General features: G+C 38.2%; 1 non-coding gene across 1 annotated transcript; it reads right to left on the reverse strand.

The window, feature by feature from the left end:
• Positions 1-486: 486 nt before the first annotated feature.
• LOC129085173 (small nucleolar RNA SNORA20) lies at positions 487-621 on the reverse strand. The gene has a single exon (XR_008530672.1). It is a non-coding gene; the product is annotated as a small nucleolar RNA SNORA20 (small nucleolar RNA).
• Positions 622-24887: the final 24266 nt, after the last annotated feature.

Consider the following 24887-nt stretch of genomic DNA (forward strand, 5'->3'; position numbering starts at 1 on the left):
AACTCTGAATTATTATTTTTTTACTCTGAATTGACAAAGATTAAGTTGCTCTTGCCAGGTAGAATGGAGGTTCAAAATTGAAAGTTAGTGCAATTATAGAAAATTAAATTGACATTATTTTCACATTAGAGTTCATACCCTTAGAAATCTGCATTCATCTCAGAATTTTAACTCCAAGACTTAAGATTCTTAATGACATGTATTTGTATCACAGGACTAAGAAAGATAAAAGAGTTAAAAGCACTGATTAGCTTTTGGAATGTAATTGAACTGAGCCTATTTAAAATTTTAATTTCCTAATTTCTACAGGTTAAAGAATAACATAAGCTAATATGTTATTATGTAATTTTGTTGATGAGACTGGTTAAAGGTTTGTAAATCATTTATCTTTTCAAAGAACTAGCTCTTGGATTCATTGATCTTTTGTATTGTTTTTTTTAGACTCTATTTCATTTATTTCTGCTCTGATTTTTTTTTTTTTCCAAGCAATGTCTAGACCACACACGCAAGAGAGACGAAACGGTTATTCCGTCTCCACTGACAGTGGTCCACTGATATTTTATCCCATGCGTATAACTGCTCATATGACTGAAAAGACTATAGCAGCAAATTAATGGGAAATGATTTTTATTATTTCTTTCCTGCTACACATTTTGGGCTTTGTTTGTTGTTCTTTTTCAAGTTTCTTTAAGTGTAAAGTTAGGTCGTTTATTTGAGCTTTTTCTCATTTATTTTTTTATTTTTTATTTTTTTGAGATAGGCCTGTAATGCTATCAATTTCCCTCTTAAGCTTGCTTTCCCACTGTCCCAGGAGTTTGGATTGTTGTATACTCATTTTTATTTGTTTCAAGGTATCTTTTGATTTCTTCCTTGATCTCGTTGTTGACCTATTCATTGTTTAATAACATGTTGCTTAGCTTTCATGTCTTTGTGTGTTTTTCAGTGTTCTTGTGGTTGATTGCTAGCTTCAGAGCATTGTGGTCAGAGAAGATGCTTGATATGATTTCAATCTTCTTAAATTTATTGAGACTTATTTTGTGTCCTAACACATGGTCTATCCTAGAAAACATTCTCTGTGCACTTGAAAAGAATGTATGTTCTGCTGTTTTGGGATAAAATGCTCTGAAAATATCAATTCAATCCATTTGATCTAGTGTGTCATTTAATGCTGCTGTCTCCTTGTTGATTTTCTGTCTTGAATATCTATCCATTGAAGTCAGTGGGCTGTTAAACTCCCATATTGTGACTGTATTTCTGCCAATCTCTCCTTTTGTGTCGTCATCATTTGCTTTACATATTTAGGTGCTTCTATGTTCAGTGCATAAATGTTTACTAGGATTATATTCTCTTGTTGGATTGTTGTCTTAATCATTACATAGTGTCCTTCTTTGTCTCTTACTATAGCCTTTGTTTTAAAGTCTATTTTTTTCAGATACAAGTATTGCTACCCCAGCTTTTTTTTTTCCATTTGCATGAACTATATTTTTCTATCCCTTTACTTTTAGGATGTGTGTATCTTTCTATTTGAGGTGGGTCTCTGGGAGACAGCATATATATGGGTCTCGTTTTCTTACCCATTCAGCTACCTTATGTGTTTTGGTTGGAGCATTCAAGCCATTTACATTTAAGGTGATTATTGATATAAACATATATATTGCCATTTTGTTTTAAAACTATTTTCCTTTGTTGTTCTTCTTTTCCTTCTCCTCCTCCTCCTTCATCTGGCGAGCCCTTTAACATTTGTTATAGCACTGGTTTGTTAACAAACTCCTTTAGCTTTTTCTTGTCTTAGAAGTTTTTTTATTTCTCCTTCAATTTTAAATGATAGCCTTGCTGGATAAAGTAGCCCTGGTTGTAGGTTCTGGCTCTCATCACCTTGAGTATTTCATGTTAATCCCTTTTGGCCTAAAATGTTTCTGTTCAGTAATCAGATCACAGTCTAATTGGAGCTCCCTTGTAGGTAACTATGTGCTTTTCTCTTGCAGCTTTTAGGATTAATTCCTTGTCTTTAAGCTTTGCCATTTTAATTATGGTGTGTCTTGGTATATTCCTCTTTAAGTTCATCTTGTTTAGGACTCTGTGCTTCCAGGACCTTTTTTTCCCCCCACCAGCCTAGGGAAGTTTTCAATCATTTTTCTTCAAATAGGTCTCAATCCCTTGCTCACTCTCTTTTCCTTCTGGTGTTCTTATGATGCATATGGTGTTATGCTTCATATTGTCCCAAAGATTTCTCAAGCTTTCCTCATTTTCCAAATTTTTTTTCTTTTTGCTGCTCTGCTTGGCTGTCTTTTTCTATCTTGTCTTCCAAAATGCTGATTTGATCCTCTGCTTCATCTAACCTACTGCTTATTCTTTCCAGTGTATTATTTGTATCAGATATTGCATTCTTTATTTTTGACTGGTCCTTCTTTATTGTTTCTATGTCTTTTTTCGTGCTGTTGAGTATCCTTACAATCATTACTCTAAACTCTATATCTGATTTATTGCTTGCCTGCATTTCATTTAGTTCTTCTTCTGGAGAATTCTCTTGTTTTTTCATTTGGGGCCTGTTTCTTTGTCTTCCACTTTGGCTGCTTCCTTGTATTTATTTCTTTGTATATATATATGTGTACAATTGATTATGCTATTACATTTGTCCCATTTTTTTCCTCTTCTCTATTCCCCTCTGCCCTGCACCCACCTCCCATCAGCACTCGCCACCTCCCCTGCCCAGTTCATGTCCATGTAAGTTATGTAAGTTCTTTGGCTTCTCTATTTCCTATACTACTCTTAAACTTCCCTTGTCTATTTTGGACCTATCACTTATGTTTCTTATTACCTGTACCTTTCTCTGATTTTCCCCCTCCCCCTTCTCCTCCCCTCTGATCTCCATTTCTGTGATTCTGTTCGTCTTCTAGTTGTTTGCTTAGTTTTTTTTATGTTTTTGTTTTTCAGTTCAGTTGTTGATAGTTGTGAGTCTGTTGTCATTTTACTGTTCATAGTTTCTAATCTTCATCTTTTTCTTAGATAAGTCTCTTTACATTTCTTTAAATATGGGCTTGATGATGATGAACCCCTTTAACTTTCCCTTATCTGGGAAGCACTTTATCTGTCCTTCCATTCTAAATGATAGCTTTGCTGGATAGAGTCATCTTGGATGTAGGTCCTTGACTCTCATGTCTTTGAATATTTCTTGCCAGCCCCTTCTTGCCTGCAAGGTTTCTTTGGAGAAATCTGCTGACAGTCTTATGGGAACTCCTTTGCAGGGAGCTGTCTCCTTTTCTCTTGCTGCTTTTAAGATTCTCTCCTTATCTTCAATCTTGGGTAACTTAATTATGATGTGCCTTGGCGTGTGCTTCCTTGGGTCCAACTTCTTTGGGACTCTCTGAGCTTCCTGGATTTCCTGGAAGTCTACTTCCTTGGCCAGCCTGGGGAAGTTCTCCTTCATTATTTTTTCAAATAAGTTTTCAATTTCTTGCTCTTCCCCTTCTCCTTCTGGCACCCCTATGATTCGTTTGGATGTTGGGACGTTTAAAGTTGTCCCAGAGGTTCCTAAGGCTCTCCTCATTTTTTTTTAATTCTTGTTTCTTCATTCTGTTCTGGTTGAATGTTTCTCTCTTCCCTTTGCTCCAAATTGTTGATTTGAGTCCCGGTTTCCTTCCCTTTACTGTTGGTTCCCTGTGTGCTTTTCTTTATTTCCCTTTGCGTAGCCTTCACTTTTTCCTCCATTTTGCAATCATACTCAGCCAATTCAGGGAGCATCCAGAGTACCCGTGTTTTGAACGGTGCGCATGACAGGTTGGCTGTCTGTTCATTGCTTAGTTCTATTTTTGGAGCTTTGATCTGTTCTTTCATTTGGGCCATATTTCTTTGTCTCAGCGCGCCTGCTATGTTGGGAGAGACGGAGCCTTAGGTATTCGCCAGGCCGGGGCAATGCAGGTTGCTGAGTTGTGATGCTGTGTGTGGGGGAGGGGTCTGAGAGGGAGCAATGCAGCTTGCTTGGCTCTCTGCCGGCTTTCAGTCACTTCCCCTGCTACCCACAAGCAAATTGGGTCCTTCTATTGCTGATACCCAGGTAGGTGGGTTTGTGTATGTTCTAGGACCCTGTGGATCTCTCCAATGAACTCTCCTGTGAGGCTAAGAGTTTCTCTCATGCCACAACCCCCACAGATTTTTATAGCCAGATGTTTTGGGACTTTCTCTTCCCACAATGGATCCCTGGATTGCGTGGTCTGTCTCTCTCCCCAGCTGTTCTTTCTGGTTTATGCACACACAAATGTAGGACTGCCTGGACAACCAGCTGCCACCTCACCCACCTGGTCCTCTAGTTACCGCTTTGGCGTGTGTCCTCTCTGCCCTGGCTGCCTGTCTCCGCTCCTCCTACTGGTCTGGGTGAATGTTTCTTCTTTAACTCCTTGGTTGTCTGACTTCCATACAGTTTGATTTTCTGGTCGTCTAGTTATTTTTTTTTTTTTAATTTTTTAAAAAATGTTATGCAAGGAGGTAAAGTGTATCTATCTCTGCCTCCATCTTGGCCAGAAGTCCTGTATTTACTTCTTTGTGTTAGGTACCTCTGCAAAGATACTGGGGCAGACCTATGTCAGTTGCTGCCTGTGGTCCTGGGCAACCTGATTGGACCTATCGGTGGTCCACAGCTTGTGGCTCCTTTGGATGGGGCTTTTTGTGTGCAGAAACAACCAGACTACATCCCTAGGATGGCTTTTACCAGTACTGGGCCTGGTGGAAGTTCAGCTAAAGTCTCAGAGCTTTCAACGATCTCCCTTTGCTGTTAGACTTAATCACTGAGATAGCCTCCAGCTGTACTCAGCAGCCTGGCTTAAGTTTCACAGGGTAGGACAGAGTAATTCCTGTGGGTTGGACTATTGCTTCCCCTCAGGCTGATGCCACTTGGAGAGGAGTGCTCTATTGAAAAAGGTGGCCTCTACAGTATGGAGGATGACTCAGCACAGGGATTTTGGCTGCTGTTTCTTCAGTTCTCTCCCCAGGACCACCAGTCCCAGACTCTCCTCATATATCTCTAGTCCACTTTTCCCTCCCTATGCCAGAGCCCAGGGTAAGTGGCTGCAAATGGAATTTTGTGCATTGGCCCTTTAAGAGGCTCTCTGATTCTTGAGCTATTTCACCCTGGCAGACAGAAAACTCACTGTTTTTCACAGCTGGATATTATTTGGGTGCCTTTCCTGGTTCTGGTTGTTTAGGTTGGGGAGCCCAGCTTAAGGTTTAGACCCCTCACTTCCCACGGGGTACGCCCAGCTGGTGAAGTATGCCTTCGGACTAGCAGCTGCCAGCCATGAGAGCCCAACTAGCCCTCTCTCACCTCCTCCACAATCCCGACCAGTCTTGTCGTGATGTTGTTTCTTCCATCTGACCTGGTTATAAGGCTTCTCTCCAGCTATTGTTCAGTTAGTTTTTCAGGATGATTTTACTTTAATTTAGCTGTAATCCAGTTCAGTCCTGAGAGGAGGTCAATGTAGCTTCCAGTTACTCTTCTACCATCTTAAAATACCATTATTACGTATTTTGAAGTCAAATAGCAGAAAACTTAAAAAAACTTCAAATCAATTTCAATAAATTATAGTTTAGAACGGTGAATATTTTATTGATTTTTTTTGAGAGGTTATAAAACCCAGTTGCCAAATATAAAAAGACACCTTAATGCACAAAAATATTCTCAATATATATAACAGTAGTTTTATAATGAAATTTAAGTAACTATAAATTCCAGCATATGCTCATTTATTATTCATTTGCACAATTATGAAACAAGAAAAGAAGTATATTTTCTATTAAGTTGTATTATTTTATCAATTTAAATATAATGAATTGCCATACTTATCTCCCTTTCTGAAACTATATGTTCCTGATTTTGCATAGCGATAACATATCCATTTGGGAGCTTGGCTTATTATGATCATAATTTGAAAAATTCAATGAAGACTGTCAAACTTTAAATTCAGAACAATATTTATAGACATTGGGAGAAATACTGAATTTTTTTCCCCAGTTGTCCCTGTGATTCAATTTCTGAGGCCAATGCTGTTAGTTGATTGTGCATTTTCATGATCTTCTTTTTTTCTAAGGAGCTCCAAGTTTGCATCTCCCTTAAATTCACCAATCACAACACTAAGAAGTGTTATTTGGAGAAAATTTCACTGAATACTTGAGGATTCCATAATAGGATTATACAGCATAATACAAAAGTGTATAATTCTGTGAGAGAAATCAGTGCTCCTAGAGTACATCAGCTCTGGCCGTTATAATCTTAGGAATTCTTAGATTGGCTGCTTCTCAGCTCAAGGCCTGTGGCTTTAGGATTGTGGCTTATTTAATTCCCCTGATCTGGTTTCTTTGAATACATCCTCTAGCTTTGAACTCCAGGGTCTTGTTCCCCTGGTCCCAAATCTTTCCCCATCACACAGTTATCACCCATTTTCTTCAAGGGAACTATCTCACTTTTTTCCACAGGATTGACTAGGCCTCCACATCTTAAACAAAGCAAATCCCATTTGTTTAGAATTTGAGGTCATAAAAAGCCAAAAATATGGTGTATCTTCGTGGCATTTTAAAATATTAGCAATATATTCTTCCTAAATTAAAAAAGCATATATTTAAAGTATATTAATTTTAAGATATGTTTTGAAATTATGACATGAGGAAGTCCTGTTCCTGAAAATGTAGGTAACTAGTTGGTAACATTGAAAAAATAAATTTGAAAAATAAAACATGGGTAGTTTAGCTTCAAAATGTCTAAGAGACCCACTGCTATAATTTTAATGAGCATTTTTTAAAACCCGAAGCTTGAAAGATCTATAAGCAGAGAAGATCAAGAGGTAAGCCATTTTAGTTTATGTGAATATCACTTCGGCATTACAGGCTCTTTTTCTCAGTGCCTCTAAGTAGTCTTCTGGTATGTGACTTGATCTGCGACTTGGTGTTTGTGTGCTTTGTGCAACAATGGGCATGATTATCCTTCCACATAGATCTTCCATCAAAAGTAGTAAACGAGGCTTTGGGCTTATAAAGCAGGCTCTCAAGAGTTCAGTTACTGAGAATCCATTATCTAGAATCTGATTATCTCTTGGTCAAATTGTTCAACCTCTTTGAGCTTCAGTGCCCCATCTTTGAAATGTCAATTTAAAACACCATCATCTATTGTATTTGTCTTGCCTTATTTGAGAAAAAATTGGAAAACACTTCTAAAAGAGCAAATATTAAAAATAATAAAAAATATAAACATTGAAAAAATATGTATTGGGTTGGCCAAAAATTTGGGTTTTTTTTTCTGTAAGATGGCTCTGGTAGCACTTAGTTTCTTTAACTTCATTCAAAACAATTTTGTTAGGTTGTATTATGACAGCTGTCATATCAGCGTGCATTTAAAAAAACACATCAAAATTGGAGAATTTTTTGTTGTCATTTTAATATCAAGGATGGAACAAAATGTGCAACATTTTTGGCATATTATGCTTTATTATTTCAAGAAAGGTAAAAACACAACTGAAAAACAAAAAACGATTTGTGCAGTGTGTGAAGAAGATGCTGTGACTGATCGAACATGTCAAAAGTGGTTCGCGAAGTTCCATGCTGGAGATTTCTCGCTGGATGATGCTCCACAATTGGGTAGACCAGTTGAAACTGATAGTGATCAAATCGAGACATTAATTGAGAACAATCAATGTTATACCACATGGGAGATAGCCGACATACTCAAAATATCCAATTCAATAAAGTTATTGGTGAAAATGAAAATTGTGTCCTTTATTTTAGGGAAAAGAACTAGACAGGCTTTTTGGCCAACCCAATATTAGGGAATTCAAGAGTACACATAGAAAATCAGTACCTGGGATAGTAGTGATATAGTCAGTCTTAAGTGTAAATGGATAAAACTACTGACTATCTGTTTAAAGGGGTCAATAACTGACTACCTGTTTTGTAGGGCTCATGAGAAGATTGAATAACATAAGCTATGCCACATTCTTGGATATCACAGGGTTCATCAGATGTAGGTTCCCTTCCTCCTGGAAAATTGAGGAGATGTGGGTTTGTCACAGAACCTCGAGCCTGTGGTGAAGTCCCCACATGGAGCTTGGTGGTGGTGGCGGCAGGGCCCTATTATCACTGTAGTGGTAAAAGGGGAGATAAATTTATAATCATATAGTATATAATGTTTGTGTAAATAATTGTTCAATACATTAGTGTGAGAAAGTAAGGAATGTACAACTGAACAGAACAGGCAGGTATCAGGCTGGGTGACTCTAAAAGGATAGAATAGGCCTAATGGGAAGAAGTTACAGGAGACAGATTCCAGTTTAACATAAGGAAGACTTTTCTAACATACAAAGTTCACCAAATGTGGCATATGTTGCTTTAGGAAATAGTGAATATCACATCCCTGGAGGGGTTTACATGTAGGTCAGGCACCCCGTTGGCTGGAAAGCTGTGGAAAATATTCAAGGAGTGTTTGGCTCGATCAACTACTTGAAATACCTTGCTACCATGGTTCTGTGATTTTTTTTGAAGAGAATCTGAGTAAAGTGGATTTTAAGTAAGTTTTAATGTCAGAAATGAACATAGATTTAGAGAACAGGAATAGGTATTATTTCTTAACTCTGCGCTTGTCCTAATATTTACCCTAATCTGTCACTCTTATCCTATAGGAAACTCCCTACGTATCTCATTTCTTTAACTTGCAATTTCCATTATCTTTGACTCCTTCCAATTACCAATCTCTTTTCAAATGACTCTGGCTGACAAATTCAGATGTTTCTTTGATACATGCAAAATACTGCTATCCCAGTCACATCTTAACACAGGTTTCTGAAGTAGTCTTTACTTTTACCTTTCTTATTTCTCAGCTCCTTTCAAGAGCTTCTTTTCCAACTTATCATGCAAAAACAAAACAATTTGCCAACACCTTTTTCCTAGCTTGCATTCTATCTTCTGCTCTGCTCTCTAAGCTTCTTGAGTCATCACATTGCTCCTTTCCTCATTTCATGACACTCTGGATTCTTTCAATTTTGAAATAGGTAGATTAAATACCTACAAAGCCTCCCATTGTCTTTTCTTTCAAGTTCCTGCTGAAAGCTTATTCTTACGACCCTATTATTCTCTTTAAATTCCCTAAGGGAGAAAAGTCAGTTAAAATAAATACTAGAGCAAAAAGAATAATGAATAAGCTGTCACCTGAAAGGTGTAATGACCATCCTGCTGAAGCTTGCTGATAGAATATGATATGTTAGCACTCAAGAGGAGATAGCATCTTATTATCTGCCTGGACCACAATTCTCTCTTCATTTTGCATGCTTTAAAATAGAGTTGATATTTTATTGTTCATCTCTGAGTGTATGGAAATTATGGAGCTCATAGTTTAGAGTTTTAATATCATTCACCTATAGAACATTCTTGTTTAAAATTTTTTTAATGTTCCATAATCTCACTGTATATTCACCATGACCCAGAGAAGTGGAGAAAGCAAGTGTTGTTATTCCTGTTTACCAGACTAGATCACTGACTTTTAAAGAGAGGCTTTATAAAGACAGTAAGACTACATGAGGTATCCAGAACTCAAATTCTAGCCTTTGTCTCCTAGTCTAACGTTCCCTAAATTTTAAAATATCATTTGATTTCAGTTCAGGCAGACTATTTTATCTGTAATCTTTTAGTGTTCTCAGAATTCACTTTTCTCTCAGAGAGTAAAAACCCATCATTAATTGCCATTTGTGGAAATCTTAAATAAAAAAATGTGAAGATTTCTAATTCGGAAACAACTGAATTTGATTATGAGCACATTTTTAAGTCACCTATTTCTAGTTGTTTCACTGTATCTTTATGGCTACCTCCAACAGACCTTCAATTCATAGAATTGAAGGAGGAATTACTTTTTTTCAGTATCTTCTATGTACACACGTTTGCTGAATATATTGAGGGAAGAATACACTTAAGTTGACTAGGGTATTTAGAAGTGGGAAAGAGTGGCACCAATCATAATTCTTTTTCTCTATTTTAATTTCCATGTGCCAAGGAAGCTTGTCTGTTTATTTATCTCAGACAAACAACCTTACTACTTAAAGAATTTTTAACTTCTCAGAGCCCATGACTAATCAATCACTATAAAGTTATCTCAGTATGGAAAATAAATATTCTTTATTATTCTTCAATACTTTTAACTTAATAATGAGGTTTCTCCCCAATGAATTAGAATTTTTTAATAATAATAAAAGTGATAAGTAAACTTTGAGTGAAAATCAGAGTTAAAAGTTTACATATTTTTATGCTGACTATTGAAGTAAGATCTCCAAACAAACGCATATTCACTTTCTTTGTGTGAAATAAAATATGTAGTGCTTTTAAAAAAAATACTCTGAATATGATAGCCCCCATGGAAAAAATACAGCTTTGCTCTAACATTTTAAATAAAGAGTTTCTGAAAAATAACAGAATAAAGTGTATTAAAAAAAACTAAAAAGCTTTTACTCCAGGCTATTATAATGAGAAAAAGTGTGCCAAATGTGAACTAATGAAGTACAAAGTAATGAATATTTAATTTGTATAATTTACCAAAGTGCTTTTAGAAATCAGAGCTACATTCTTCATAAACATAATGTTCATTAGGTCTTAACTGTAGCTCTCACGCAATTACCATACTGCTCCTGTACAACTTCAGCATCACATGGCATTGAGTAAAAACCCTCTGAGAATATCTTGAGGGCAAAAAGAAAAAAGGAGAAGGAAAACTGTTACGGCTGTGAAATTTGAATAGCTTACCTTTGACAAGGAGAGCATAGAAAACTTTGCATACTGGAGGGTGGGCGGCCAGCACCTGCTTAGGAAACAGAGCAGCTTCACCTGGGCTTCCTGCCCTTCTGGCAAACAGCAGTTTGAAGGGTTAAACAAAACAGAGAATCAGTTTGATGGCTCAGTAGGACACATTATCACATTCTTAAAGGTAAGAGGTGTGCTACTTAAAATGTGACTGATAACATATCAGATCAAGCCAAGCTGAGCAGTTTTCAGTAGACACAAACTTGTGATGTGACAGGAATTTTAATATGACCACTAACGTTGCTCAGATAGACTTCAGAACCCAAGCACCTGCACTCCTTGTCTATTATAATGGGAGGTAATTTCTTTTTCTCTTGAAGCATGTCTCCTCTTTTTCTCTATTATTTTATCAACTTGGCAGTAAAATTGCCCATGCCATTAAGGAGTGAGATAGAAATTTAAAATTTTATTTGAAGAAAAAATTTTAAATATCTGAAGAAAATCAGTAACATAAACGATATTTCAATATTTTAAAGTCTGAAAATCACTCTTAGTAAAGTAAATCTGACAGATTTCTTAACTTTGAAAACTTCCTTTCCACTTTCCCTTTGTTTTGTAATGTTTTTCTTCAATTATTCTGGGTCTACAAAATTCAATATGCAAGTTACTATAAATTGTTCCATGGTCTATCCAACCTATTATGACTAATTTCAGCCAGGCCATCCAGAGAGAGTCACAGAACATTTTTAAATGTAGCAGAGATACCCTCTTCCTTGGAAAATGGTCCAGTTATGTGATTCATAATAAAAGAATAACAGTACCTGAGCGATGCAAAGAGTTTGGGGATAAAAAGGAAGAACTGAGTACTGAATTATTAAGGAAATCGTTAGCGTATAGACCTGCCAGAAATTTCCATTAAAGTGTTTAGAGAAAAATGATTTTGACAAATTATGCATTTTATGAGCAAAAATATGCACACTGCTGCACTTGGCACTTTGTCCTTCCACTCCTGAAGGAAAGGTGAATTGCCTTTGCTGTAGTTGGATTCCAATTCCTCCAATAGACAGCACTGTCGATTAGCTGAGATGCCCACCTGGAAGCACTTGGCAACAGCTGGCAGGTATAGCCTTCTGGGAACCTGTGCCAATTGGACTCAAATCCTGTTTGAGTGAGGGGAGAATCTCTCAGGAGACAGGTTTTCATTTAAGAAGTCTACTGGCAAAGATCCTTCATTTAGCTTGTCATTTGGAGATGCAGGTAAATTCAGTTTGCTTTAGAATAGAAATAAGCTCATAATTGAGGTGGCCAAAATGAATGCATTATAAGACTAAGTCCTGGAGGAAAAATGTGACGGGTATTAGACTCTGCACAATAAAAGGATTAGGAAATTTTAGTGCCAGAGATAGTGGTGGGGAGGAAACCCCTTTCACCTGCCTTGACCTAAGAATAAAGACAACTATCCAGACCACTTTAGAGACTCACAACATTTTATAGGATTGGAAAGAACCTTAAAGAATTTAAAGGTGCTGAGTTTAAAGCAAAGCAGAATATCTAGTTGAGGATGCTCAGTTGTCAATTGACAACATTGGGGAAAAGGCAGAAATGAGACCCTTGTACTGTTATTTTATAGAAATGAATGAGATTGCCAAGGGGGAAAGAAAAGAAAACCCTGAAGGAAGAGGAAAGTGAGAAGGAAGGAGGAATGTTATATATTGTGTTTGAACTGAGGGAAGTGGAGACAATTCTTATTACATGGATTTTATTTTCTCATGTAGGAGGCAAAGCTTCCATTCACTGAGAGTGAAGGAGATACACATAGATATGGGGACCTTATAAGAGTGGGGAAAGCAGGAGAGATATAGGATAAAAGTTGCATGAAGTTAGAGTCAACTAGAGATAAACGATTGCCCAGCAGTCTTGATAGGCCAGCAGATGTTAGATAACATGGATAGGTTGCAATGCCAGCTGGCATCATTGTATGACTTTTTCTAACAATGCTCAGCAGTCAATAGTAAGAGAGGAGTGATCTGATGATTGACATCACCCAAGGCTGGAAATGGCCATGATAGATAAGTTCAGGTTCTGAGTGACCTTTAAAACACCAAATAGAAAGAACGGACATATATGTAGGATGCATGGAGAAAAAAAGATGCCTGTGGGCAAAATCATGCTATCCTCATAAACAGTTCTGACATTCATATGTCTCATTTTCTTGACTGCACTTACCAATTTTATGGTCTTATGCAGTAGAATTACTCTTAAGTGATGTGATTTGGAACAACCATTTGGTGGGTTAACTGAAAAAAAATTCTGTTAATGTGAAGAATACTAAAAAAATTAAAGTATGCAAATATTTTATTTTAGCTTAAAACATGTTCATTTATTCTTTAATATGTTTAATGTAGACTAGAGACCTCTTGGTGGGGATAGGAATCTAACCCTATTCAAAAGATCCTTTATTCTCTTTTCACATAATGCATACCCATACTACATCATCTATTATCTCCATACATTGAACTCAAAATTATTTAGAATTCTCTAATTTTTAAATAAATGCTGTAATGGTCCTTTGATAGTTAATTTTGTGGGGGGGGGGGTGTCATTATTTTTTCTTTTCTTTTTTATTGGCTTAGCCAATTTTTTTTTTTCCATAAGATGTGTCTGGTAGCGCTCAGTTGTCTCAAATTTCATTAAAAACAATTTTGTTCGATTGTATTATGACAGCTGTCATATCAGCGTGCATTTAAAAAAACACCAAAATTGGGGAATTTTTGTGTAGCCATTTTAATATCAATGATGGAAGAAACGACACAATATTTTCAGCATATTATGGTTTATTATTTCAAGAAAGGTAAAAGTGCAACTGAAACACAAAAAAAGATTTGTGCAGTATATGAAGAAGGTTCTGTGACTGCCTGAATGTGTCAAAAGTGGTTTGCAAAGTTCTGTGCTGGAGATTTCTCATTGTATGATGTTCCACAGTCAGGAAGACTAGTTGAAGTTGATAGCAATAAAATTGAGATATTAATTGAGAATAAACAATGTTATACCATGTGGGAGATAGCTGACATACTCAAAATATCCAAGTCAATAAAGTTATTGATGAAAATGAAAAATGTGTCTTTTATTTTATTTAAAAAATGAACTCCTTGGTCAAACCAATATTTTTTATTCTGTTTTTTTTCATTACCCATTTAGGGGCATGGACGACAGTGTGGTGATTGCTGTGGCAGAGTATAAGGGGATTATCTAATAGTTAATTTTATGTGTCAAGTAGATTGGGCCATGAAATGGCCAAGTGTAGTTTTGGGTGTGTCTATGAGGGTGTTTCTGAATGAGATTAATATTTAAATTAGTAGACCAAGTAAAGTAGGTTGCCCCACCTAATGTGATGTGGGTGGGCCTCATCTAATCAATTGAATATCTGAGTAGAATAAAAAGGTGGAATAAGAGGGAACTCCACTGGCCTCCCTGTTTGAACTAGAACATTATTCTCTTCTGGCCTTTGAACTCAGACTAACACACTAACTTTTCGTAGGCCCTAAGTCTACTGGCTTTCAGAACGGAAATGACACCATTAGCTCTCTTGGTTCTCAGGCCTTTGAATTTGGACTGGAACTATGCATTTGCTCTCCTAGGCCTCCAGCTTGCCAACCACAGATCTTAGGACTTCTCAGCTTCCATAATTGTCAAGTCAATCCCTTACAATTAATGTCATTCATACATATGAATACATGTTTGAAATAACTATGTATACTTGTATGTATTATATATTTAGATGTATATATTTATGTACTTATAGATATATATGGACATATGTATATATATTATTGGTTCTGTTTCTTCTGCTTCTCTGACTAATACCAATGCCTAATTTATTATTCTTTATCAACATGTCTCTCCAGAGCATTCAAGTGCCCATAAAAACAATTTTCTTTCTTCCCACACTTATATGTCTTTAGTATACATACTCTTTAATTAAGTGATTAAATGTCAATAACAACTACGCTGTAATGATCAGTTTGAGAACAAACTCAAGCTGTGGAAACAGAAGTGTGTGGAAGATCCAGCAGAAGGAGATACTTCTGACCATAAATGGGAGAAGAGAGTGTAGTAATTGTGAAACTAACTGTGAACAAGCTCACTCGCCCTCTGTGTGAGCCTTGTTCCATGCCCTGTGATGCATATATACACATAAGTCCTCCATAATAGCTACACACTTCACTATATATGACCCAGAGATGGAGACAGGGAACAGGTACACTTTGCTGGTAAGAATCCCTACTGAGAGATCCTATTCCTTCCTGTAAATTTGGTTCAGAAACCAAGGCAAGGTATTGCAATGCAACCTACTATGTCCCTCAAGCTGTTAGATCAAAAATGTGTGGAGTGGTGTATTAGATCCTCCACCTTAACTTTGAAATATTTGTCTATGTAAAGGAAGACTAGGAGCCAATGCTTTGGGGTTTTAATAAGTTCTTTACCTGGCACTGTAATCTATTGCTAAAGACTCATACTTTTCCACTCCAATCTATTATTCTTCAGGGCTTCATTCATTCCTTATTCAGACGAGCTTACAGGAGCCCAAACAGTCTCAGCCTCTCTCTCTCTGTGTTAGTTTTCAGAACATATATCCTTCAAGGCTGTAGCTTTTAAATCTCCTTTTACTGAACACTCTCTCTCCTTGTGAGCACTTTGGATTCCTGTACAGAGTGATTTGTTACCTTCATACTGTCACCATCAAGACAACTTGGCTTACAAGTTGTCTAGTCTAGACCCACATTACACTACAGTTTTGATAAAAGGAGGGGGGCCATCTGAGCTGCTATTAAAATTGAACTAGAAGGACATGATCATAGGATACAAGATGCATATTAGGGTATATGATGGATTTTAAGAAAAGTTAAGGGCCAAGGATTTGGAAATGAAGGGAAGAGGTAATGATAAAAGATGATGGTCAGAAAAGGGTATTTCCCTTCCAAGATAGCAGAATAAGTAATTTTAAGAATGAAGACACTGTAGAAAGGGTACAGAAATAATATTTGAAAGTCACAAAGCCAAGAATTTGTGAGGTCAATGTGTTGAATATTTCCACATAACGAACTTAGTGTTGATTAAAATTTTCAGTTACTTGTTATACTAATGATTTTAATATTTTCATCAGAATGTCTGAGAAAACTAGGGTTTTAATTTTCTGGATAATTACATCAGATTTCTACTTTACTTTATGATGCATCTATGTAGAAGCCAAAAATTTCATATTGTGAATTGCTAATATAGGTGAAATATATAACATGGTCTCCCGAATTTAGCCAATTGACCATGTGGCCCAAGGTTAGACCACTTAAAATGACTCTAAGTGATGACTTTTAAGAGGGAGGAAATATTTTCCAATGAATAATCTTCAAAACTTCTAGTTGTTCCCACATATCTCTTGTTCATTCTTATAATAAGTTATTGCAATCATGATCTAAATGAACTAAGCGTGGGGCTTAAATAGCCTATTGAGAATATCAAATCCTAAATATGTATTGCCCATTTATAGAAACTGCATTAGCAATTAGTTAATTAAGGTTTAGAAATTGTTTTAGATAAGGATGAAGCCATTATTAAAGGTTAGTAAATAAAGTGTCTGCATAAGTGCCCTTGACACCAAGCTGTTTTTCCCAGAGGATTAGTACAAGGAAGGAGACAGGGAAATGAGAGAAGTCAACAGAAACTGCAGAATGGAAATCAGGAGACCAAAGTAGAGCCAATGAACCAGAGGTTTTATTTTATTTAAATATTTAATTTATTTAGAGAGAGGGGAAGGAAGGGAGAAAGAGAGGGAGAGAAACATTGATGTGAGAGAGAAACATCAATCAGTTGTCTTTCGTATGTGCCACAACTGAGGAGTTAATCCGCAATCCAGACATATGTCCTGACGAGGAATTGAACTGGCAACCTTTTGGTTTGCAGGATGATGCCCTAGAAACTGAGCCACACTGGTGAGCGCAGACCCAATGATTTTATATAGTCAAACATGTCGATTGTGTTTCTAGGGCATTGGTTTTCCCACCATGCTAAATAACAACTTTCTTCCAGGGTTTTTTTTTTTCCCCCCCACAGGCTTTAAAAAATGGTCAAAGACCCTTTCTGGGAGATACTCAGCCTCCAATTTCTGAATGTGACATTTATCCTTGCATCACCTTGGTTCTGATGATAACCATTAACTGAATCCACTGCCTACTTAATTAACTCTAATTTTGACTTCAACTCCCCGGTCCCTGTTGCCTCAGTTGAGTCCCACACTATACCATATACCCTGGATATATGGAAAATAGGGAGAGGAATCCGAGGCACTGTGGCATCAAAATTAAGGTTTCAGGAAAAACAATCACCAGTGCTCCAACATGCAGTCCAGACTGCTTCCTTTTAAAAGACAATTTTGAGAATCAGAATCTTCAGGCTGAATATATCCTAGTTAAGTAAAGAGAAAAAAGGCTATATTTTTTTTCAAAGAATGTATATATGTATGTATATGAGTATTTAATATAAGATACATTAAATAAAATTAATAAATGGTAATGATACGTAACTATAATTGTATATTCAATATATAACATATATTCAAAGAAGCACAAGTATATAATTTTTGGGGGGTTGTCTGTATAATTGCTTTAAACTCCTGCTTTATTGTGCCAATATAAATGAGAGACCTGGTTTAATTTCCCAACTTATATAAAATAAGAACGATAAAGTGTTTATTTCTCTAACTGCTCTAAATCATAGTTAATGATAAGTAATTATAAGTAATCTCTGAAGATGAAAAACATCACTTAAGAACATAATTTTTATGGCTTAACTTTTTGAGGTTCTAAATATGGTGCAAAATACATCTTATATTATTGTGAGCAAAACCCTTCCCTTAAATCTTTCTGTTCAAAATGAAATTTGTCTCAAGCTAGTTTGAGAAGAGTTCAGTTTGACTGGTAGCTTTGATAATTACTGCCTTTGTGTCACTCAGAAAACTTTAGCAATTAAAGCATGATTGTACTTTCTCTGGGTCACAAGTCATTTTTGGAAGTTTTGCCACTAATCTAACAATGAAATGAAGCAAAGCCATTTTGGAAGGTGATAGTATAATATAGTGGTTAAGTACAAAGGCTTTGGATTCAGACAGACTCTACCAGGATATAACTTTGTAGTATTTATTATTCCAAAATATTTTCTTCCTCTAGGTTCTTTTCTATGGGCCCTTGTGATAGGAGACACCCAATCCTGTCACCTGTGTAGGTCAGTGGACTGTGGGCAGAAGTGACAGAGTTATAAGATCCATTTCATGGTTGGCCATACATGCTCTTTTTCCTCTGCTGTGAAACCACCAATGCCCCAGATAAAGGCTGCTCCTTCAGCTCGAAGCCTGAATAAGGGGGATGTGGAGCAGGGCCACAATACCCTTGTAGCCAACATTAACATAAGTGAGAAATAAACTTTAATACATTTTGTTCATGTATTCATGGAGGTTTGGGAATATACTTACTATCAAACTGTTCAGAATGGTACAAAATAAAAATTTAAAAAACTCGTCCTGGAAGTAGCATTCTTGCTCTGTGTGTGTGTGTGTGTGTGTGTGTATAACAAATCTGTGGCTGGGTAGAGGTAAGAAAGGAACCATTTGTGCAGGCAGAAAAGCCATTGAATTCAGTAGAACATTTAGTCAAACAGTTGCCCATAGTCCCTTAGAAAGCAGATAATGTATTCAATTAACTAACTTGTGGCTTTATATGAAGAAGTAGGAAAACAGATATTTGCAAAATAAATTGGTCACTCTTGCTTCTACTGTATTTGACAAGGTACTTGAATAAAAAGATGAGCTCAGGAACAGAACTGACTGATTTGTGAGACAAAAGATAAAAAATTGAAGAGTGTCCAGAAATTTCGGGACTTTTAATGTAAAAGACTAAAAATGATAAAACTGAGAAAAGCTTTGAGCTACAAAGCCTACTAAAACCCAAATTCTTGGCAAAAACCCAATAAAGGGCGTGGCTGCCACCCCCTTCCTTGAAATCTCTCAATCACGTCAGCTGTTGTCCAGGAAATCTTTCAAAGGGAAAACATAGCCCAGTAAAGAGCCTTCCAGCGTTCTCCCACGGAAGACTGATAGGCTAAAATTATGAGCAATAAAGAGAAGCCTATCTAACAAAGAACTAGAGATAAGGCTACAGGCTTACAGAAGTGACTGGAATAAAAGGGATACAGAGCCAGTCTTCTGTGGACGAGAAGCAGGCAGTGCAATCACAACTTCTGAGAAAAGGGTTTCTGAAGTGTGTTTAAGTAGCCGGAGGGAAAGGAAAACAAAGTCCTGGAAAGCAGAGGCAAGTTCACTGAGAACAGGGAGAACAGTAGCCTGGGGAGCCACCTCCAGGGAACAGAACAGAGCTAACAAAGGAGGTTCCCCACCTCTAGGATAGGGGGCTCTTGCAACAAGGGCCTAATGGCATTCCAGAATTCTCCTGGACCAATGACTGCTGTGCACTTTTCATTTGCTTTTTTCCAACAGGAGAATTTATTGCCATTATCCACTTCCTATGCCACTAATAGATGCTGAGTGTGCAGTGATATGTCAGTAAATGTGTAATAACTGTCTTTCTAGGAGGAAAAATGAGCCCTGATTTGTATCATTTACCCATTTCTGTGGTGTAAATACTCCAGCCTGAGCCAATTTTAAGCTACCAAAGTGACTGGCAAAATATCTGAAAATATAACCATTGATTCTCTTAAAAAGCTACAAGCCACCCACCACCAGTATATGTGTGTGTGTGAAGCAGACTAATTTTTTTATTGATCTCAACACCATAAAAACCTTACCCAGATCTGATATATAGACTATCTCAAAACTCTAGATGTTTAGTCTGATTTCATATTAAGATAGACTTTGAGGTTGACCTCAGTAAAGAAGGAAGCAAATATTTGTAACCCTGATTACAGACATGGATAAAGTGTGATTGTGTACAAATTATGTGGGGCCTGTCCATGGTTCCTCTCTATGGTGTCAGGGGTATGTTAGATTTGCCCAGGTGGCTTGCATCAGAGAAAGGAACATGAGCTTCTGAGTGAAAATACGTGGCCTTACTGAATGCTCCACCCCTATACCACCCTAGGAGAAGAGCAGGTATCCAAGCTGGGCTGTGTCTGGCAGTAGGAGGACACTGCTGGGGGATCCAGTCTTGGTCAGGGAACCCAGCTCTCCTCCCCACTCCAGGATCAGTCCAAGTCTCAGGGATAAAGTGTGGTGCGGGTCCCAATGGGATCTTGGGCAGCTCCCTTCCTCAGTGGGCTCATGCCTTCTGCACTGTGCTCATGAGGGTGTGTTGTGCTGTAGGTGCAGGTGAGTGTCACACCCAGCATACAGAAGGTATACAAGACAGAGAGGCTACTGTCCAGTGAGTGGCCGGCCCCCATACCAATGAAGCAAACCAACTTCCGGGTACTGTTCAAAACTGGGGGCAGGTAGGTCAGGTGATGAATTTCAGGGGCTGGGATAGCTCAGTCAAATCCCTAACACCACCCCACCAGCCTGCCTATGTTTAAGTTAGGTCACAAGCTCCAGCTCAGAATAGAATGTGCACACAAGGTGGATGAGGTCAATTTGCCCTAAGGTGAAGTGTAGGGCGTCCCGTTCCTGGGTCTGGCACAGGACATAGGCTGAGCAGACCAAGGAGAAGGCCAGGGACTGGTGTGGGCAGAGGCTGCTATGGAGCTCCTCTTTCCATAGCCTCTAGAGCCCACACAGTGCCCAGCGGACCCAGAGATCACATGTAATGAGCTGCTCGTTGTGTGGTATCTGGATGCCCACCAATATGACTCCTGCATCACCCGGTACCCATGTCATGGTACCCTTTGGGTCACTCTGATAAATGAGGTCCCATTTGACTAACTTACTGTAGTCTCTATGGCCCCCCTATTCCCACATATTCCCCAGCAGCTGGTGGCACCTTGTGTGTCCCTTTGGTGCCTCTGCACCCACAAGACTGTCTTTAAGCCTGTCCAAGCTGGTCTGGCTATGGCTGAAGTTGTGCAAGTTAACATCCTGTAGCCGGTTGTAGTAAAACTACCTCAGGACCAGGGCCAGGTCATTGTGGCTGGAATGGAGTCAGGTCAGGGGCAGGTCAGTGGCAAATGTGTGGACTCCTTCAGGCCTGGGGATCAGGCAGGGCATGTTGCCAGGCCGGGGCCAGCCCAGGCTCTCTCCACCCCACCCTGTCTCACAGACTACACTTGGACCCTCTGAGGCCTGGACTAAGGCATTCCCACCAGGGAGGAGGTGACAGAGGAGGAGAAAGGGCATCTGTGAATGATGGAACTACCACGTGATCCACCAATTTCATTCTGTGTATATATTAGAAGAAAAGAAGGCACTAGCTCGAAAAGATATATGCGCCCCCTTGTTAATTGCCACATTATTTATAGTAGCCAAGATAAGGAAAAAAACTACCTGTCCATCAATTGGTGAAAGGATAAAGACAATGTGGTATATATACAAATGGAATATTATTCAGCCAAAAAAAGGAAGTGTGCCATTTATAACAACATAGATGAATCTTGAGGGTATTACGCTAAGTAATATAAGTCAGACAGAAAACAACCAACATGGCATGATATCACTTAGAGGGGCTCTAAAAACGAAAAACCAAAAATGAACTCATAGGGTTGCCAGAGGAGTAGGGGTGGGTGAAAGGGGTGAGGGGGGTGAAAAGATACAAACTTCTAGTTATAAAATAAATAAGTCATGGGGACATAATGGTGACTATGGTTTATAACATGTATAGTTGAAAGTTGATAAGAGTGTAAATCTTCAAAGTTCACATCATAAGGAAAAAATGCAGTAACTATGTATGGTGACAGATATTAACTCAACTTAAGGTGATCATTTTACAATATATACAATTATCAGATCATTATGTTGTAACCCTGCTTATATGTCCATCATACCCTAGTAAAATAAACATAAATACAGAGAAATCGCTTCACTACCACACTATTATGGCAACTAAAAAAAGTAAAAAATATTTTTTAATATCATAAATTATCTATCATGATCAAATTTCCCTGACTGCCTGATTTTTAAATAATTGATGTATTATAATGTAGATAAGCCCCTCTGCATTGAATTTCATTGTTATATCACTTAATCCCTAGACTTCTTTTCTTTTTTTCTTCCTTATAATTCTTAAAAATATTTTTTTAAATTTTCAGTTATAGTTGACATACAATGTTATATTATACAACATAGTGATTGGACATTTGTATGTCCAACCTTACAAACTGATCACCCTGATAAGTCTAGACCCATCTGACACCATACATAGTTATTACCATCTTTATTGATTGGATTCCATATGATGTGCTTTATATTTTCTTGACTAATTTTGTAACTGGCATTTTCTTAATTACTTGTTAATCCCCTTACCTTTTTAATCCATTTTCCCAACCCCTCCCATTGGGCAACCATAAATTAGTTCTTTGTATCTATGAGTTTGTTTCTGTTTTGTTTGTTCATTTCTTTTGTATTTTAGATTCTAAATATAAGTGAATTATATGGTACTTGTCTTTGTCTGTCTGACTTATGTTACTTAGCGTAATACCCTCTAGATTCATCCATCTGTGATGTTGTAAATGGCAAGATTTCATTCTTTTTTATGGGTGGGTAACATTCCATTGTATCCATATACCATCTTTATCCATTTGTGTATCAATGGAAACTAGTCTTTTCATTGGAAATGTAAACCATTTACAGTTAAAGCAATTACTGATAGGTATGCAAGCTGGGTGAGGGGAGGAGAAATACAAAAACAATGGTTTCTGCTCGAACTTCTGTCTGGGAGAAAGCAGCTCCTTCAGCACTGGCTCTGAAGTCAGAAAATGCAGTTCCTCCCTATATGTCCCTGGTGCTTTTCAAGCTGCTGATGCAATGCCAGAGCTCAGGGCAAATGAGTCTGTCATTGAGTTAACACATTTACCAGCCCCTTAAGGCTAACCTGGGACTCCAGCAAGCAGCCCTCTTTTTCACTGAGCCACAGTCCCTGCCGGTTTTCACACCAGAACTTATGGGGATTTCTCTTCCTGGCACTGGCACCCTGGGCTGAGGAGCATCAAGTGGGGCTGGGACCATTCGCTCTGGGAGAAGGGATCTCTACAGCCTGGATATTCCCCCACCCCTATTTCTTAACTGCCCCACTGTGAGTGGGGCAGGGGCTGCCCCTTTTGCATTTCCAACCCTCAGACCAGTATCAATGTGGCTTTCTCTGACTATCTCTTTGAATATCCTTAATTCTATAGGACTTCTGTTTAGCTATTCTTCAGGCTGTTCTCAAGAGGCATTACTGTGTAGTTAAGTTGTAATTTTGATGTAGTACTGGGGGGAAGTGAGTACAATATTTACCTCCTCTGCCATCTTGATGAAAAGTTCTTCCTTGCAATTTATTTGTGAAAAAGTAAATAACATCCCTTGTCTTTTAATTTTGTTTTGGAATTTGCTGATCGCATCCCATGGTGTCATTCCTATAAAGTGGTAGCTATGGGAAGCTTTTAAAAGTGCACGTGCCCAGACCCTACCCTAAAAATATGTATTCAGTAGGACTGGTGTGGGTGTTTGGAATCTCTAATTTTCTTAAGATCCCAAGGAAATGTCAGTTCATAGAACTCTCATGTTTTTAGAATTGCAGTCTCAAAAACCAAGAGGTTCGGTGGTCTACCTGCGGTTACACAGGTTATCGAGAGGTGTTCTGCTCAACAGTAGTGCTTCCTGTTGGAGCTCTGGTTTTACAGCTGGTAGGAATGTAAGGGCTAACTCATCACATTTCAAAGTGACACTGCAAGAGATGTTAATGGTACTCCAAAGGAAAGTGAGGGTCCTGAGTGACTTCAAAGAGTGGGAGTGATGGGCCCACTTTAATATGAAATTGAAAACAACTTCATGACAGAATGACTGTAGAAAATGACAACTCAATCAACACACTTTTCTCTCCCTCCAGAAGGAAAGCAATGACAACGCCACCAGTGTGAAAGGGTAAGATATGTGTGCAGAATCAGCCCAGGTGAAAAATGTGGTCTACAGTGTGAAGAGGTGTTATTAAACGATGACTTGGTGCTACTTAGAGAAGGAAATGGGCAACTCTGCCCTTAGCATGATCAGGCCCATAGAAAGAAGTCATATTTGGGGAACCTTAGATACAGTGTGGCAAGAATATCCTAGCAATGAGAGATAACCTTCTTTAGGAGGTGGATCCCTGTTGCTCACCTCTACTAAGCAAAGATGGGGCCTTTGTTTTCTGCGGCTGTTGCAGAGGGGATATGTTCAGAAAGTAGATTGCTTAGGCCACCATTTTAGAAGGTGAGTAACCCCAGTGGAGAACCATAGTGCCTTCTTTCACTCCTAACTTGCTCGCCTTAGCATGGTGCTTGTTAGGATGAAGTCATGACTCATGAGAGATGATTATCTTTGGGGAGTGGGAGGAGGTAAAATATGAAGGGGCAGCTCTGGAGGAGGTTTATCCTGGCAGGTGGGCCTGCCACTCATTTGAATGAGACCATTCAAATTCTCCAAGGCTTCAGAGAGGTTACTTGTCCGAGAGTATCCTTCCTATCTGGTGGGAGTACTGATACCTTCTCAGGACCAGGTTGGGCTTCTGGGGGAAGGCAGAATAGCATAAACAAATGGTTTATCAACTTAAGAGGCCTTGACACTCACCTGGGGATGCCACCAAAAAATTTAAAAATGCCTGTAAGTGAATTCTTGGCCAAACCCTCAGAAAGCATCCAGATCTGGAGAGAGACTCAGGCAGCTGCACTTTTGACAGGCTTCCTGGGCAGTTCTGACACAGTGGCCTAACGGAGAGTGACCCAATTATTGTTTAAATTAAGTGGGTTTTAAGAGTCAAAGTGAGTGATATTAAAAACTGTGTCAGGCATAGATGGGAACAAGGATTATCCAAGGAAGACAGAAGCATGCAGTTGTTCTGTGCATGAATCGCATGTGGCAAAAGCTAGCGTGGCAGTGAAGAACACAACCCTGGGTACAGACAGGCCAGATTGTGACCTACTCACTGTGTGATTCTGAGCAAGTTCTTTGATCCTTCTGAGCC

This window comes from Pteronotus mesoamericanus, unplaced genomic scaffold (assembly GCF_021234165.1).
Source record: "Pteronotus mesoamericanus isolate MK-2021 breed Mesoamerican mustached bat unplaced genomic scaffold, CSHL_Meso_final scaffold_21, whole genome shotgun sequence".
In the NCBI taxonomy this organism is placed as follows: Eukaryota; Metazoa; Chordata; class Mammalia; order Chiroptera; family Mormoopidae; genus Pteronotus; species Pteronotus mesoamericanus.